The sequence below is a fragment of the Triturus cristatus genome, chromosome 6 (genome assembly GCF_964204655.1).
Source record: "Triturus cristatus chromosome 6, aTriCri1.1, whole genome shotgun sequence".
Classification (NCBI taxonomy): Eukaryota; Metazoa; Chordata; class Amphibia; order Caudata; family Salamandridae; genus Triturus; species Triturus cristatus.
The window spans coordinates 1,489,207,276-1,489,221,081 of record NC_140589.1 but is presented as its reverse complement, the minus strand read 5'-3'; positions in this window follow the sequence as shown (position 1 = coordinate 1,489,221,081).

Sequence of the window (13,806 nt, the reverse complement as noted above, 5' to 3'; positions counted from 1 at the left end):
CAGACTCAAATTCATCTATCAGATTTGGAAAATAATTACTCAAGACCCATGGGTATTAAATACTGTCAAGGGATCATGATAGATTTTGTGGAAACTCCTACACAACCTATTTTCCTGAAAGACATCCCACTCACAAGAGATCAACAAAAAATAGTGAAGGAGGAAATATCCTCAATGCTTCAGAAAGGGGCAATAATAGAAGTACCATTGGAATTGATGAGATTTGTACTGTCTTCCTCGTCCAGAAAAAGGACAAGGGTTGGAGACCCGTTATAAACCTCAGGGAACTAAACAAATATCTTGTTTACAGGTACTTCAAGATGGAAGGCATCCACCTCCTGAGGGATTTGCTACTAGAGGGAGACTGGTTAGTCAAACTAGATTTAAAGGTTGAATACTTTACCATCCCTATGGCCAAAATTCATCAACCAATCCTTCAGTTTATTTGGAACAACCATCTGTTCTAATTTCAAGACCTTCCTTTCGGCCTATTATCTGACCCCTTGTGTTTCACCAAAGTCATGAGGACAATCGCCTCACTCCTAAGAGAAAGAAGAATTCGACTAACTATATACCTGGACGACATCCTCATAATGTCCCAACACAGTTATGGATCTGATAGAAAGCTTAGGGTTCATTATAAACAAAGAAAACTCAATAATATCTCCCTTCAGAACCCTGGAATTCTTAGGTTTCACCATAGATACAGCAAAATGTCTCCTTTTACTCCCCTCAAAGAAAATAACTACGATCTGAAAGGAAATAAGACTTGTTCTGAAACAAGAAAGCCTAACTCTGAGGGAACTAGCCAGACTCCTAGGCCTCCTACCTTCTTCTATTCAAGCCATCTTCCAGGTCCTCGGACTTACCGAGCTCTTCAAAGGGTAAAAGCGAGAGCTCTAAGATCTGGCCTTTGGTACGGAAATCGGATATCCCTAGATCAAGATGCCAAATCAGAACTGACTTGGTGGCTATAGAATGGCGATTCTCCAAGCATAGTGAAATGAGAATCAAGATTTCATTAAAGACACAGAGGCTAGCATTATGCAGAACAACTTTTATTTGCCACTCCTGCAACAACTTTAAAGAACTTCACTGTAGAAAAAACACTAGAATTAGAACTAAAAGTCCTCAAGTATTCCTAACACCAACATTCCTCCTCTTTTAATGCTGAAACTGAATTATTTTCCAGAAAAAACTTCTTTTCAAAAACCACGTCCTCTTGATAAAATCCGTCTATTACTCTGCATAAAAAAAAACACAAATATAAATTAAACATCAAAAATAGTTGTCCTTTATTTTGTACCTCTCATCACTTACAACAATACACAATTAAATAAGTTCAAATAAAATACCTTATCCTCCCACTCCTAACCAAGGCTTGCGGAGGGAGGGATAATGCTAGCCTCCGGAATCGCCATTTCATTACAAGACCGGAGGCTATCATTATGCATGTTCAAACCCCTTTAAAACTAAACTTGAAACATGCTTAATTGGTCTAAAATAATGCTGTGCAAAAGTGCTTGCATTTGCCTAATCTGCTGCTTTTAAAATTCCTTCCAAAGAAGCACCTGACCAATACAGCTTACTTGCCATTGCACCCCGCAGGGAATGTGAATTAAACACTCCTACATCTATTTTGCACACAGACATTACATTCTTAACCCATCTTGAAATTGTAGCAGTGCTTACCATATGAAAATCAAAAGCTGATTATCACCATCCCTTCTGTTATCTAAAACTCTGCGCTCATATTCTTGTATACAATCTACTACACACAACTTCTTATTATCCTGAAAAATAGGATAAAAAACTGAACTTGACATCGTTTTGGTTCTCTTAAAAATTAAAAAACATATGCCATCTGGTCCTAAAACCTTCTTATCAATCTCTAAAGCCTTAACATCTGAAATCCTTTTACATTGTAAATTGTAAATTGATACTTGTATAGCGCACTACTCACCCGCAAGGGTCTCAAGGCGCTTGTACGAATACCGCTGTGGAACCCATCCTGGCTTTCCCTGTGAGGCGTCCACTCCTGGGCACCCCCAAGGTGGAGGCCAGGCATCCTTAGCGTTGTGGGGGCCGTTGTGGAGATTAAGCAAGCTATTGCCCAGAGTTGCAGAGTGGGACTCCATGATTGGAATGGCACCGAGGCGAGAATTATCAGGTCCGTGGAATTTTTTGAGCCCAAGACCCGCCAAGGAGGGGAATTGAACCCTGGTCCCGGGCTAGACCTCTGCATCAGGGTCTGCCGCTCTAATCATTGAGCCACACTTCTCCACAAGGCAATGTAAACAGGCCAGTTTCTCACTTAATCTCTTAATGTCCAAATACTTATTATGTGGCCATTGTTGAAACAAGGATAACATAGTATTCACGTCCCATAAGACCCTATATCGTGCCTTAGGCGGTCTCCTGATTCTCATGCTTTTAATAATTCTACACACCATAACATCTCTTCCTATTGATTTCCCATTAATTAGAGAATGACCAGCTGGAATTGCAGACCTATAACAAATAATAGTTCTGTATTCCAAACCTTCGTGAAATTTTTTCAGATAAACATTTTTCCACTTCTACTACAGACGCTTCCACGGGATCCAGACCCCTTGACAAGCACCAACCAGACCAAACCCTCCAAATTCCTCTGTACCTTCTTCTAGTCCCTGTAGCCCATGAATGCTCCAATAACTCTGCAGTCTCTGCCGAAAGGCCTTGGACTACGCAGGATCTCCTGATACTTTCCAAACAAGAAGGTTCAAAATCCCACTCAAAACCAAAGGATGTTCCTCTTCTTCTATGCCCCTGAGAAGACCTTCTCGGGCAGGCATCAACAATGGCTCCGCACAAGCCAACTCCATTACTAAAGGGAAACAAACATGGGACACCCAAAACGGAGTTACTAAAACTAATTGACTCTTTTCCTGTCTCAATTTCAACAATACCCTCTGTATCATCGCAAAAGGAGGAAAAGCATAAACCTTCTTCCCTTTCCATTTATGTTGAAAAGCATCTATTGCAGAAGCTTTTGGATCTGCTCTCCAACTGTAGTATTCCTTCAACTGGGCAGTCAGTCGACTCGCAAAGAGATCCACCTCCAGTGGTCCCCATAATAAATTTATTTTTGTAAAACAACTCGCATCCAACTTCCAATCGCTGAAGTCTTTCAAATACCTCGAATTCCAGTCTGCATTCACATTCAATTGTCCTGGTGAATATTCTGCTTTCACCTCCACTTTCTGTTCCATGCAAAAATACCATAAATCTTTCGCTAAATCTGCTAAATTCTTGGATTTCGAACCCCCCAATTTGTTTATATATGTAACCGCAGTTACATTGTCCATGCTCAACAAAACAGATTTCCCACTTATCTTCTCCTTGAAACTCTGCAAGGCATAAAGTCCTGCCGTCAGCTCCAGACAATTGATATGCTTCAATCTCTCTTCTTTTGACCAAGCTCCCCCTGTTTCCACATTTCCCAGACGTGCTCCCCAGCCAGTCATGCAAGCATCTGACTCTATCACAAAATCCGGAGTCATTCCAAAAATCGTTCTTCCATTCCAAGCCTCCATATTGTCTAACCACCAACACAATTCCTTCCTTCCTTCCACATCCCAAGCTATCTTGTCTCCATACCACAAACCTTTCCTTAAAGCATTCCCTTTCAACCTCTGCAGAGCACGGTAGTGTAATGGACCTGGAAAAATAGCCTGCACTGATGAATTCAAAAGACCTATTATTCTTGCTAATTCCCTTAAAGAAATAAACTCTGTCCTTAAACTCTGTTTTATCTCCCTCTTGATGTTTTTCAACTTCTTGCATGGAAGACTTAATTGACATATCTTCGTGTCTACCATGAAACCTAGAAACTCTATCCTTTGTGAAGGAATCAAACAAGACTATTCTTTGTTTAAAATGAATCCTAATTTCTCTAGCATCTCATTTACCTCCATCATTGCATAGTTTAGCTCCTTTTGACAATGTGATAATATCAACATATCATCTAAATATATAATGATCCTCATTCCCCTTTTCCGAAAAAATGCTACTACTACCCTCATCAACTTGATGAAACACCAAGGTGCTGACGATAGACAGAATGGAAGAAATTTGAATTGGTACATTTTTCCTTTCTATCTGAATTGCAAAAACTTTTGACTTTCTTCTGCCATTGGAATCGTAAAGTAAGCACCCTTCAGATCCAACTTTACCATCTAATCGTTTTCTTTTAATAAATCCCTTAGGCAATGAATCCCTTCCATTTTGAAATGTCGATACACCAAAAAATGTATTTAGTCCTCTTGGATTTATTACTGGACGGCTACCCTTTGTCCTTCTTTTCTACTAAAAACAAATTGCTTACAAAACAAATTTCTCATTCTTCTACTTTCTTTATTGCATTTTTCTCCTTTAGCGAAATAATCTCCCTGTCTACTATATCCTCTTGTTCCTGAGATATCTTTATCTCCTTTGGTTCTACATCCTGAAAAGGGATACTCACAAACTCTATTACAAACCCTTGGCTAGTTTGCATGACCCTAGGATCCTTCGTAAATTTTTGCCATTCTTCCTTGTAAAATCTTAGCCGACCTCCTACTCCTGAATGGGAAAAACCAAAAGTAATCCCCAAACTCACCTTGTCCTCCACTATTCTGCAGTCCTCTTCCTCTTAAGTATCTTCTGACTCTATTATATCTTCCTCTTGTAGGAAAGAAATTTGGGTTCTGTAGAAAGCCCCTGCCTCTGTTCTGCCATCCATACTGAGTATAGTTCTGTGCTCCATAGTGGGACCTCTGCATGCCACGGCCAGTAATGGGTCCCCATCTACTGCCCCTTCCAAAAACACCAAACATCTTTCGCATATTCCCCTGTGCTTTATCCAATGCCGTGAATGTACCAACATATTTTCCGATTCCTCTGACTAAGCCGTCTCCAAACAACAATCCCTTACTGTCCTCGTGTATCTCTTTCTGTGCTAAGTCTCCCAGTTTTGGATTGATCTTCATCAATATGGCCTTCCTTCTCTCTTGTAGAAGCCCCTCATTGGCATTACCCAAAAGCACTACTGCCCTCTGACTCCATCCTTTCAATAACTCGATATCGACCTGCTCTTCATTAGCATATGCATCTTCAGCCATATCTAATATTCTCCCCAAAGGACCCAAAACGTCCAACAATTTATCTTGACATATCTTCAGGGATCTCTCTAGTCCTTTCCTTGGATCCCTTCCTAATTTGAACAGATAACTAAGTCGATCTGGATCCAATTTATGGGTTGCACAGACCTTCTTCTCAATCTTTGGTCTTGAGCATTCTGCTCTCATCAGTCTCCTTACTTCCCTGTCTAATGACTTTGAAATCCAACATTTTATAAACGTCGCCACGTGTTCCATTGGCCACCATTCACCACTTCTTGGGTGTTTCATATTTATTGAACTGAACATATCTCCACCTCTTCCAAATCCAAAACATACTCGTCCAATATATCATCATCCTTTTCTGACCAAATATTTTGTATTCCTTCATCAAAATTCTCTTCCTCTTGTGTGCCGCCAAGGGCATCCTCTCCATGCGTGCCGCCTATTCTCTTTGTGCCACAAGGGACACCCTTCCTAGTATTCTTGTAATTCTCAACCTTATCTTTTTGCATCATTTCCACTTCTTCAATATGTTTCCTTTTCTTTAATCTTTTCTTTCACACTATATCTGTACTCATTCCTTCACCCTCAGACAAAGAATAAAATTCTTCTCCTGACTCATTTCCCTTTCTTTTTCTATTCTTTATAAATTCATCCATAGCTTCTTTAACCTGTTTTTTCATTTCATATTCTTTTAATCTCTTAACAATCTCCTCATTTATTTTTCCTCCTGTTAATTCTCTTTCTCCACCATTATTTTCTTCCATTTCCAAAATGTAATTAATAATCCTCCTTTCACTCACCAACTCAAATAATACTCAAATCTCCTTTTTCAACACTCTCTTCTAACAAGATGCAAGCAATTCGCATCCCCGATGTACTAACAGCTGTTCTCCTCACAACGCTGTCCCGAATCAGATCGTTTAACCGATATCTTTATAAACGTGAAATGTATCTTTAATATTACTAAAAACCCAATCCAAAATGGCTACCCTCTCACGTGATCATGTCGTAACGCTCTGACGTGTGATCCGCTTTATCCAAACACCGTTTTCTCTGCTTCCCCAAGCCTTTACTTCCGCTATGCCTCGCAAGATAACGAGTCACGGCAACGAGAGACAGCAATCCACGAGGTAAGCTTGTGTCCTTGCGCGTCACTAACAACGGTTACCTGATTGTTTTGAATACTGCCGCTCTTTCAAAAATACATTATGCGATTGTAAAACTTCGTACAGCAACATTAATTACACGCAAACAATCCTAACTTACTCATTCCTAAAATCTTTTCTAAAAATTAATACATACTTTCTTATTTCCTTTTTTTTTTTTAAACCAGAACAAACCTACCAACATTTTCAAAATTACACTACAAAGAGAATGCTTCCATATATTAGAAGCTGGCTCCTTAAACTTTCTCTTTAAACATATTATAAACATAATATCAATTAATTAAACAGTCTTAAAGGCAAAGAGAAAAAGGTTTGACTTATCGCTTTCAGGAGCAGCAATAAAAGAGGAAGAATGTTGGTGTTAGGAATACTTGAGGACTTTTACTTCTAATTCTAGTGTTTTTCTACAGTGAAGTTCTTTAAAGTTGCTGCAGGAGTGGCAAATAAAAGTTGTTATGCATAATGATAGCCTCCAGTCTTGTAATGAAATTTAGATGCCTGGAATGGCAAAGCCATATTTGGGTCAACACCAGAATTTATTCTGGAATCAGATGCACGCCTTTATGGCTGGGGAGCTTGCCTTCTCGATAGAACACGGGCGGTGTCTGGTCTCTAGAAGAGTGTTCTCATCACATAAACTACCTAGAACTGACTGGTGGTCTATACGCATTGATGAGCTTCAAACATTCACTCCAAGGGAGATCAGTCATTCTAAAGATGGACAAAATGTCTGCTGTAGCTTACATAAATCATCTAGGTGGGACAGAATCTGCAGATATCTCGAACTTAGCAAAGAAATTTTGGATATTTTGTCTGGAGCACAAGATCGCTCTAACCCCAGAATACCTCCCAGGGAAAATAAACATATCTGCAGATTGGAACTCGAGATTCCTTTTAGATCACAGCGATTGGAAACTCAACATATCCATCTTCAGGACTCTAAACAAAATATGGGGCCCCTTAGAAATAGATCTCTTTGAGAGCAGACTAACCTTCCAGTTAGAGAAATACTTCCGCTGGATACCAGACCCGGGTGCTCTTGCAGTAAACGCCTTTCTCCAATGCTGGAAAGAAGTCAAAGCAAACACATTCCCTCCTTTTGCCATGATTCAGAGATTTCTACAGAAAGTGAGACAAGACCAATGCTCCCTGGTACTAATAACTCCCGTTTGGCCATCTCAGGCTTGGTTCCCCACTACTCTGGAACTAGCTTGCAACACTCCCTTTTTAATTCCAGCCGAGGCGGAACTCCTAACAGACGTAGATGGAAGAGATCATCCCCTACTACAGGCTGGGAATGTGAACCTTCTTGCCTGGAAAGTGTCAGGAGATCCAATGAAGTCTCTGGACATATTCGTCGACAGCTGCAACTCTCCTTGGAGAGTCTTGGGGCCCCGGCACACACCATAGATATAACAACATTTGTAGAAGATGGGTACGTTGGTGCCAAGAGAGGAACCTGGATTCCATGGAGGCTCCTATCGTCCACATAGTAAACTTCCTTGTAGAACAGTTTGAAAAGGGTCTCAGTTATAGAACAATTAATTGTTATAGATCGGCTAGCTCTGCTGGTCACACTCTGGTCAACAGTAAAACCGTAGGTAAGACGTCATAGTTTATAGAGTCTTAAAAAGTATCAGACTAAGGAGACCTCATAAACCCAAATACAAGTCTCTTAGGGACGTTAAACTAATATTAGACCTTTTCACAAATTGCCCGGATAATACACATTTGGATAGGAAAAGTCTATCTATTAAACTTGCAACCTTGTTATGTTTAATCTCTTGCCAAAGGGTTTCTGATGTCAAAGCTCTTGAAATCACAAATAGATCTTATAATATGTTTGGAGTTAAATTTGAGATAATTAGAAGAACTAACACTAGGTCTGATTACATTTTTTATCCACGTTTTGACTTATGCAAAAAACTTTGTGTTGTAGATTGCATGAAAGAGTACGACTGCAGAATGAATGGTCTTCGTGCTCATGGTGTGAATCAATTACTTATATCCTTTGTCAAACCTTTTGCAGCTATAACTTCTGCTTCTATTGCCAGATGGGTTAAATCTGCTATGAATTTAGCCGGCATTGAATTAAAGAAATTCCAAGCACATTACCTTAGAGGTGCTATGGCCAGTAAATCTTTCTGGTCTAGTGGTAAGTTAGACAACATTCTTAAAGCATCCGACTGGTCTAATGCAAACACCTTTGCACAACACTACTGCAAACCAATTGAACATATGTGTGATGTAGTCTTACAAAGCTACCAACCTGCTTAATGGTAGCCTCCGGTCTTGTAATGAAATTGCGATTCTCCTATTACCATGACTAGAGAATCTGGATTTCATTAAAGACACGGAGACTAACATTATTCCATCCATCCCTTCCCATGGATGATTAAGTTTTACCTTACAATTATTTTCATATTTAAATGTCTTTAAAATAAAAATCTTTAAATGATGTTTCTTAAATAACATTATAATGTAGAGTGCTTTATTGCTTATCTTTTTCCTTTTTTCCTCTCATTCCTTTGGAGTAATTATATCACTCTTCTTTTCAGGTAACCCGTCAAAATTATCAGAAGTTTGACCTTTGGATCCTTCCTGTCCTTCATTTTCTACTGGTTTTAACGAAGAAGAGTAAAGAAGAATACATTTTGGAACTATTTCCTATTTCACCACATTTAAAAGAGGCAGACTGTTCTGTGCTCATGACTATTATATGTTCTCAATGTTCTGTTCTGGAACTTTTTTCACTTTGTGATCAAATGCTTTCAAATATGCATAATGTTAGCCTCCATGTCTTTAATGAAATCTAGATTCTCTAGTCATGGTAATAGGAGAATCTCAATTCCCTTCAACCTGAACGCCAACACGCTGATGACTCAGTGTATGAATTACATGAGCCCGTGGCAGGCCTTCTTTCAGCTTTGCCACTAGTTCCCAAAGCATCTTGTGCTTTATTGTCCAACCCTTCGAATCTCAAAACCCATTTTGGCCCCAATATTGAAGATATTCATTATAAGACTGGACACAGAAAAATTAATCACACACTATAAGTGTGGGGAATTCGCAATCCGTATTTTGTAGTGCTGGTATCAGGGCTTTTTGTCCTGCCAACTACGCTGTGCAGTCCCCTGGGGACTATGTGTGTGTTATTCCGGGAAGAAACTTTCTGTCTTGCATGCACCCTTTTACAATTCCACATGCCGCAGAATATTGCTGTTTTGATCCCATGGCCAGTTGTGAAGATCCATCAGTATAAATGATACATTCATATCGGTCTAGGGGCATAATTTCATTCGGTAGAGGATATTCTTTGTAATGTAGCGTCAAATTTGTAATCTATATCTGTTGCGGTGAGAGAGTTAGCTCATTGGATCCATCTTGGATGCAGAGCTTTAGAATTCAGGATGCGCGCTTTAGTAACCGCCTCTAAGGTCAGTACTGGGGTGATGACAATTATGAATTTTCCCTGAGCCAGGTCTCTCTCTCTTTACAGTAATCTGTACGGCTGTGAGTAATTTCTCAGTGGATGCAAATTGCATTTAAGCACATTCTTGTACAGATGTGATTTGTATGCTATAGGTACCAGATCGCCATTATTGAAAGTGATGTAGGTGTACCTAGTTGGTCCAGTGGCTATGCGGAACACCAGGTTAGTTGTGTTGAAACGTGTGTGTAAATGTCTGGAAGCTAGCACATCAGCTTGTACTGAACATAAAATATCAGTATGTTCCTGTGTCCAGTGTTGCACTGAAAAGTCAGGTCTAATTAAGTCGTAGAATGGTTTTACCCTTTCTGCGTAATTCAAAATGTAAGTTCTGCCAAAATTTAAAAATCCCAAAATGGATTGTAGTCTCTTCAGAGTTGTTGGAGGTTGGAGCAATGCACACAAAATGTGTTGCCAGGCTTTTGCCTTAACTTGATATTGCCTATCCCAGAAACAAGACACTGAGGTGGGCTATTTTAGATTTTTTTAAATTTAATTTGTAGCCAAGGTAAGCAAACCCAACTATTATGTTGTTTTACTCTAGCCAAATGTTCCATTAATTCATCTTCCGTCAGATAAATATCATCTACATAGGACACTGCCTCCTCATCAATACTTTGAAGTAACAAGTGCTATTTTTATACCCTTGAGGTAAACACCAAAATTGACGCTGAGACACTAGCGCTGAAAATATGGTCAATTTCCAGGCGCTAAATATAGAGATGTCTAGTGTTGTTTTGTATTGCTTCCGCATGATGTTATTTATCAGTGCGGCCCTGTGTGCATACTGTACTGCAAATGTGCATGTGGATGCATTCCAATGTCTGTAATCCAAGTCTAAACAAGATGAAATGTCCGGTTTTATTACGGGAAACAAAGGATTATTCATAGACGAGATGCAAGTCTCTATTACACCTTGGTCCTCAAGTTGATCTAAGATCTCTCTGACTTGTTTTGCCGCTTCATGTTTAATTGGGCATTGTCTCTGCAGTTAGGGGATACGTTTTAAAGGGATCTCATGATGAGGGGACTCATCTTCCTAGCCAACATGATTGCCGTATAGAACAGGCGCTAAAGCAAACGCCCACTCCTACGCATATACATTTTCAACTGATTCTGCTATGAGGTCGGATAAGGCAGGTAAAATTATTTCTTCCCCTATTGGGCAATCTATTACGAACTCAGGTGGTCAATCTTTTTTAGCCAAAAATATGTTGTAACCATGTGTCAGGTCCTCCCAAAAGAGACCCTTTACGTCTCTTTGTATGTCCCCTTCTATCTGAAGCGTTATTCTGAGTAAACGATGTGGGACACTCACTCTCGTATCAGGAATTTCCACCGTGATATATTCACTCAGCGCTACTACTTCCAGATAATCCATCCTGTTCTGGCGAGCTATTGTGACTTCTGCTGCACTGTCCAGCATCGTCACTGCCCATTCCCCATTGAGAAGCAGAGTCCTCAATAGTCTGAGCATCGCTGATCTTAATTCCTGCTACGTTTTTATATTTAAATTGAGGTTTTGTAGATTTATCTTCTTGTTTGATGATGTAGCCTGAAGTGTGATGTGTATCCCATTTCGGCTTTGCTCACTCTTCTGATCTTTGCTGTGACCATCCTCCTCTCTCGGAGCATTTCTCAGATTGATCCTGAAAGGAATGAGAGGAACGTGTATCAATATCCTGATATCTATCAGGCTTTCTAATGTTATCTTGGTTTCTGAGATTATATCTCTTTTCAGTGTGCTCCTTTTGGGGAGACCCACTCCTTGATTGTTGTTTATTTTGCTTATTATTTTTCTGTTTATTATCCCATTTATTTTTAGAAGAATCAGATGCTTGCTTAGGGTTATTCTTTTCACAATTACCCTTAACCACTGGTTTCCAAGGTCTGGCTCCCAGATGATCCCTTCCCAAGTAAATGTATGTTTCTGTGATAATCTTAGGTAACTCCCTCTCCTGTTGTATAGGAGGGAGTTCCCTTTGGCATTGTTGTATAGCCTTCCCATTTTACAATCCTAAGTATAATTGCAGAAACCTGGGCAAAATTGCCTATGAGTTTCATCCCCAAGTTGAGGGCAGGTTCTGCCTCGTACTCATTCTGTATTTACTTCAATATATCTGGTATTCCCACTATTGAAGGGGTACCATGTGTTCTGGTGTAAACTGCAGCAAAGACTGTACCTCAAGTGGCACAATATTCTGTCGGAGGAGCCATCCCCATCGCCAAGCAAATAGTTAAAATTATATGTTTTTTCTGTGGGCCCGTATTTGGAAAAAACACTTCAAGCTGTGCTATTTTTTGTGCTATCCAGAATGGTACTTGATCCCGACTAGTGGGAATTCTTCCCATTACGGCATCCAGTGCTTGAGGGCTGATTTCTGTGGAAGCCAATTGAGGTTGTGTAGCCTGAGCAGCCCTTCTTGTACTCCACTGCCATCAACTTATTCAGTCATTGTTAGAAAATGAAAAGTATTTTTTACAAAAATTAATTTATCTGTATTTGGTTTGTAAAATATGGGAATATTTTTTAGTCCTTTAAGCTTGATAAAATCTACAGCTCATACATAGGACATACCTCTTCTGCTGGGGCAGATTTGTTTCCCTTCCCACTACGGACGTCTCCGGTTTAATGTAAGTGGGGATCTCTGAGAAAGCACGACTGAACTACTAAGATTTGACCGCTAAAAAAGTGCCTAACCAACGTTGGCAGCACCATGTCGGTAGTTCCTACTAATCCGTAGGATCTGAGCATTGTTTGGGCAACATAAACTAAGGGCTTGGTGCATAGACTGATTCCCGACACCCCAGCACGATATGTTGGCCAATAGACCAGCTTGCTCACAGTGCCATTGTAAGCCCCCTTAACTTACCAGCGAGCAAACAGTTTCTGGCAACCACTGAACATGACATCCCTGATTCTTAAGGAATCGTGGAAACAGTACAGAATATTTTTCTCAGTCACTCGTACTCACGTGCAAAACACAGAGAATACACAGTGAAACGTTTTCAATAATATTTATTGAACAAATGTTATTCTTGCATGAAATAAATGTGCTGCAATGATTAGGAAAAAGAAGCAAAAAAAGGAGATCACAAGCACCAAAAGAGTAAACAGTAGATAGATCTCTACCATGGTGATGAAACAATGAATATATGCAGGCATATATGCAAAATGGTAACCTAATACACTCCTGCGATGCAAACCCTACTAAGTGTACCTAGAGTGTGTGAAGGTGTAGAGACAAGAATCCACCCTAGGGACAATCCAACTCCATTACCGGATGGGAGAGAGTGTAGGACCCCATCTTGGTCTCGAGTTGGACACCCCTCATGGAATGTCAGACCGGTGCATGGTGATTTCTCAGTAGGCAGGAACCTTTGGTGTCAGCAGAAGTGCCTCCTCCACCAATCTATGAGGATGCCCATTATTTATAAGAAAAATCAGCCTTCGCGATGTGCGTGCTAGATTAGTGATGTTATATATGTGGTTAGTTCTGTCGCCCCATGGATGAAGATAGGATGACTTTTGTACATAGTGCATAGAGAGGACTAGTACATGATGTTCTGGGCATCGTGACAATGCTGTGCGAAGCTGAATGCATAAACAAAGTAGTTTCAGAGAAACTAATCCAACATTGTCATGCATGCAAATGTGTGCAAAAGGTCACCACTGAAACTTTATTCTCTAGAACAATGTAAGGAATAAGCTGCCTTGCTACATGGGCCTAACTCGGAAATATAACAACCCTTGCCTGCTTCTGTTCCTTATGCGTAACTTATTTGATCCAGCATGCTTAAAAACATGAAGTTTCACACTAATCAATGAGATGCTTTGAAGCATGCTGGAGTCATAATTCCCTCTCAAGCTGTTTATACTGGGAGAGTTCTAATTTCCAAATAGAATCTCTACTTCCCTTACATTAAATGCACAGACCAGTAAAAAGCCATATCCATGATATAAATGTCAATGCACATAAGCTGTACTTGTGCAAGATTTGGCCTG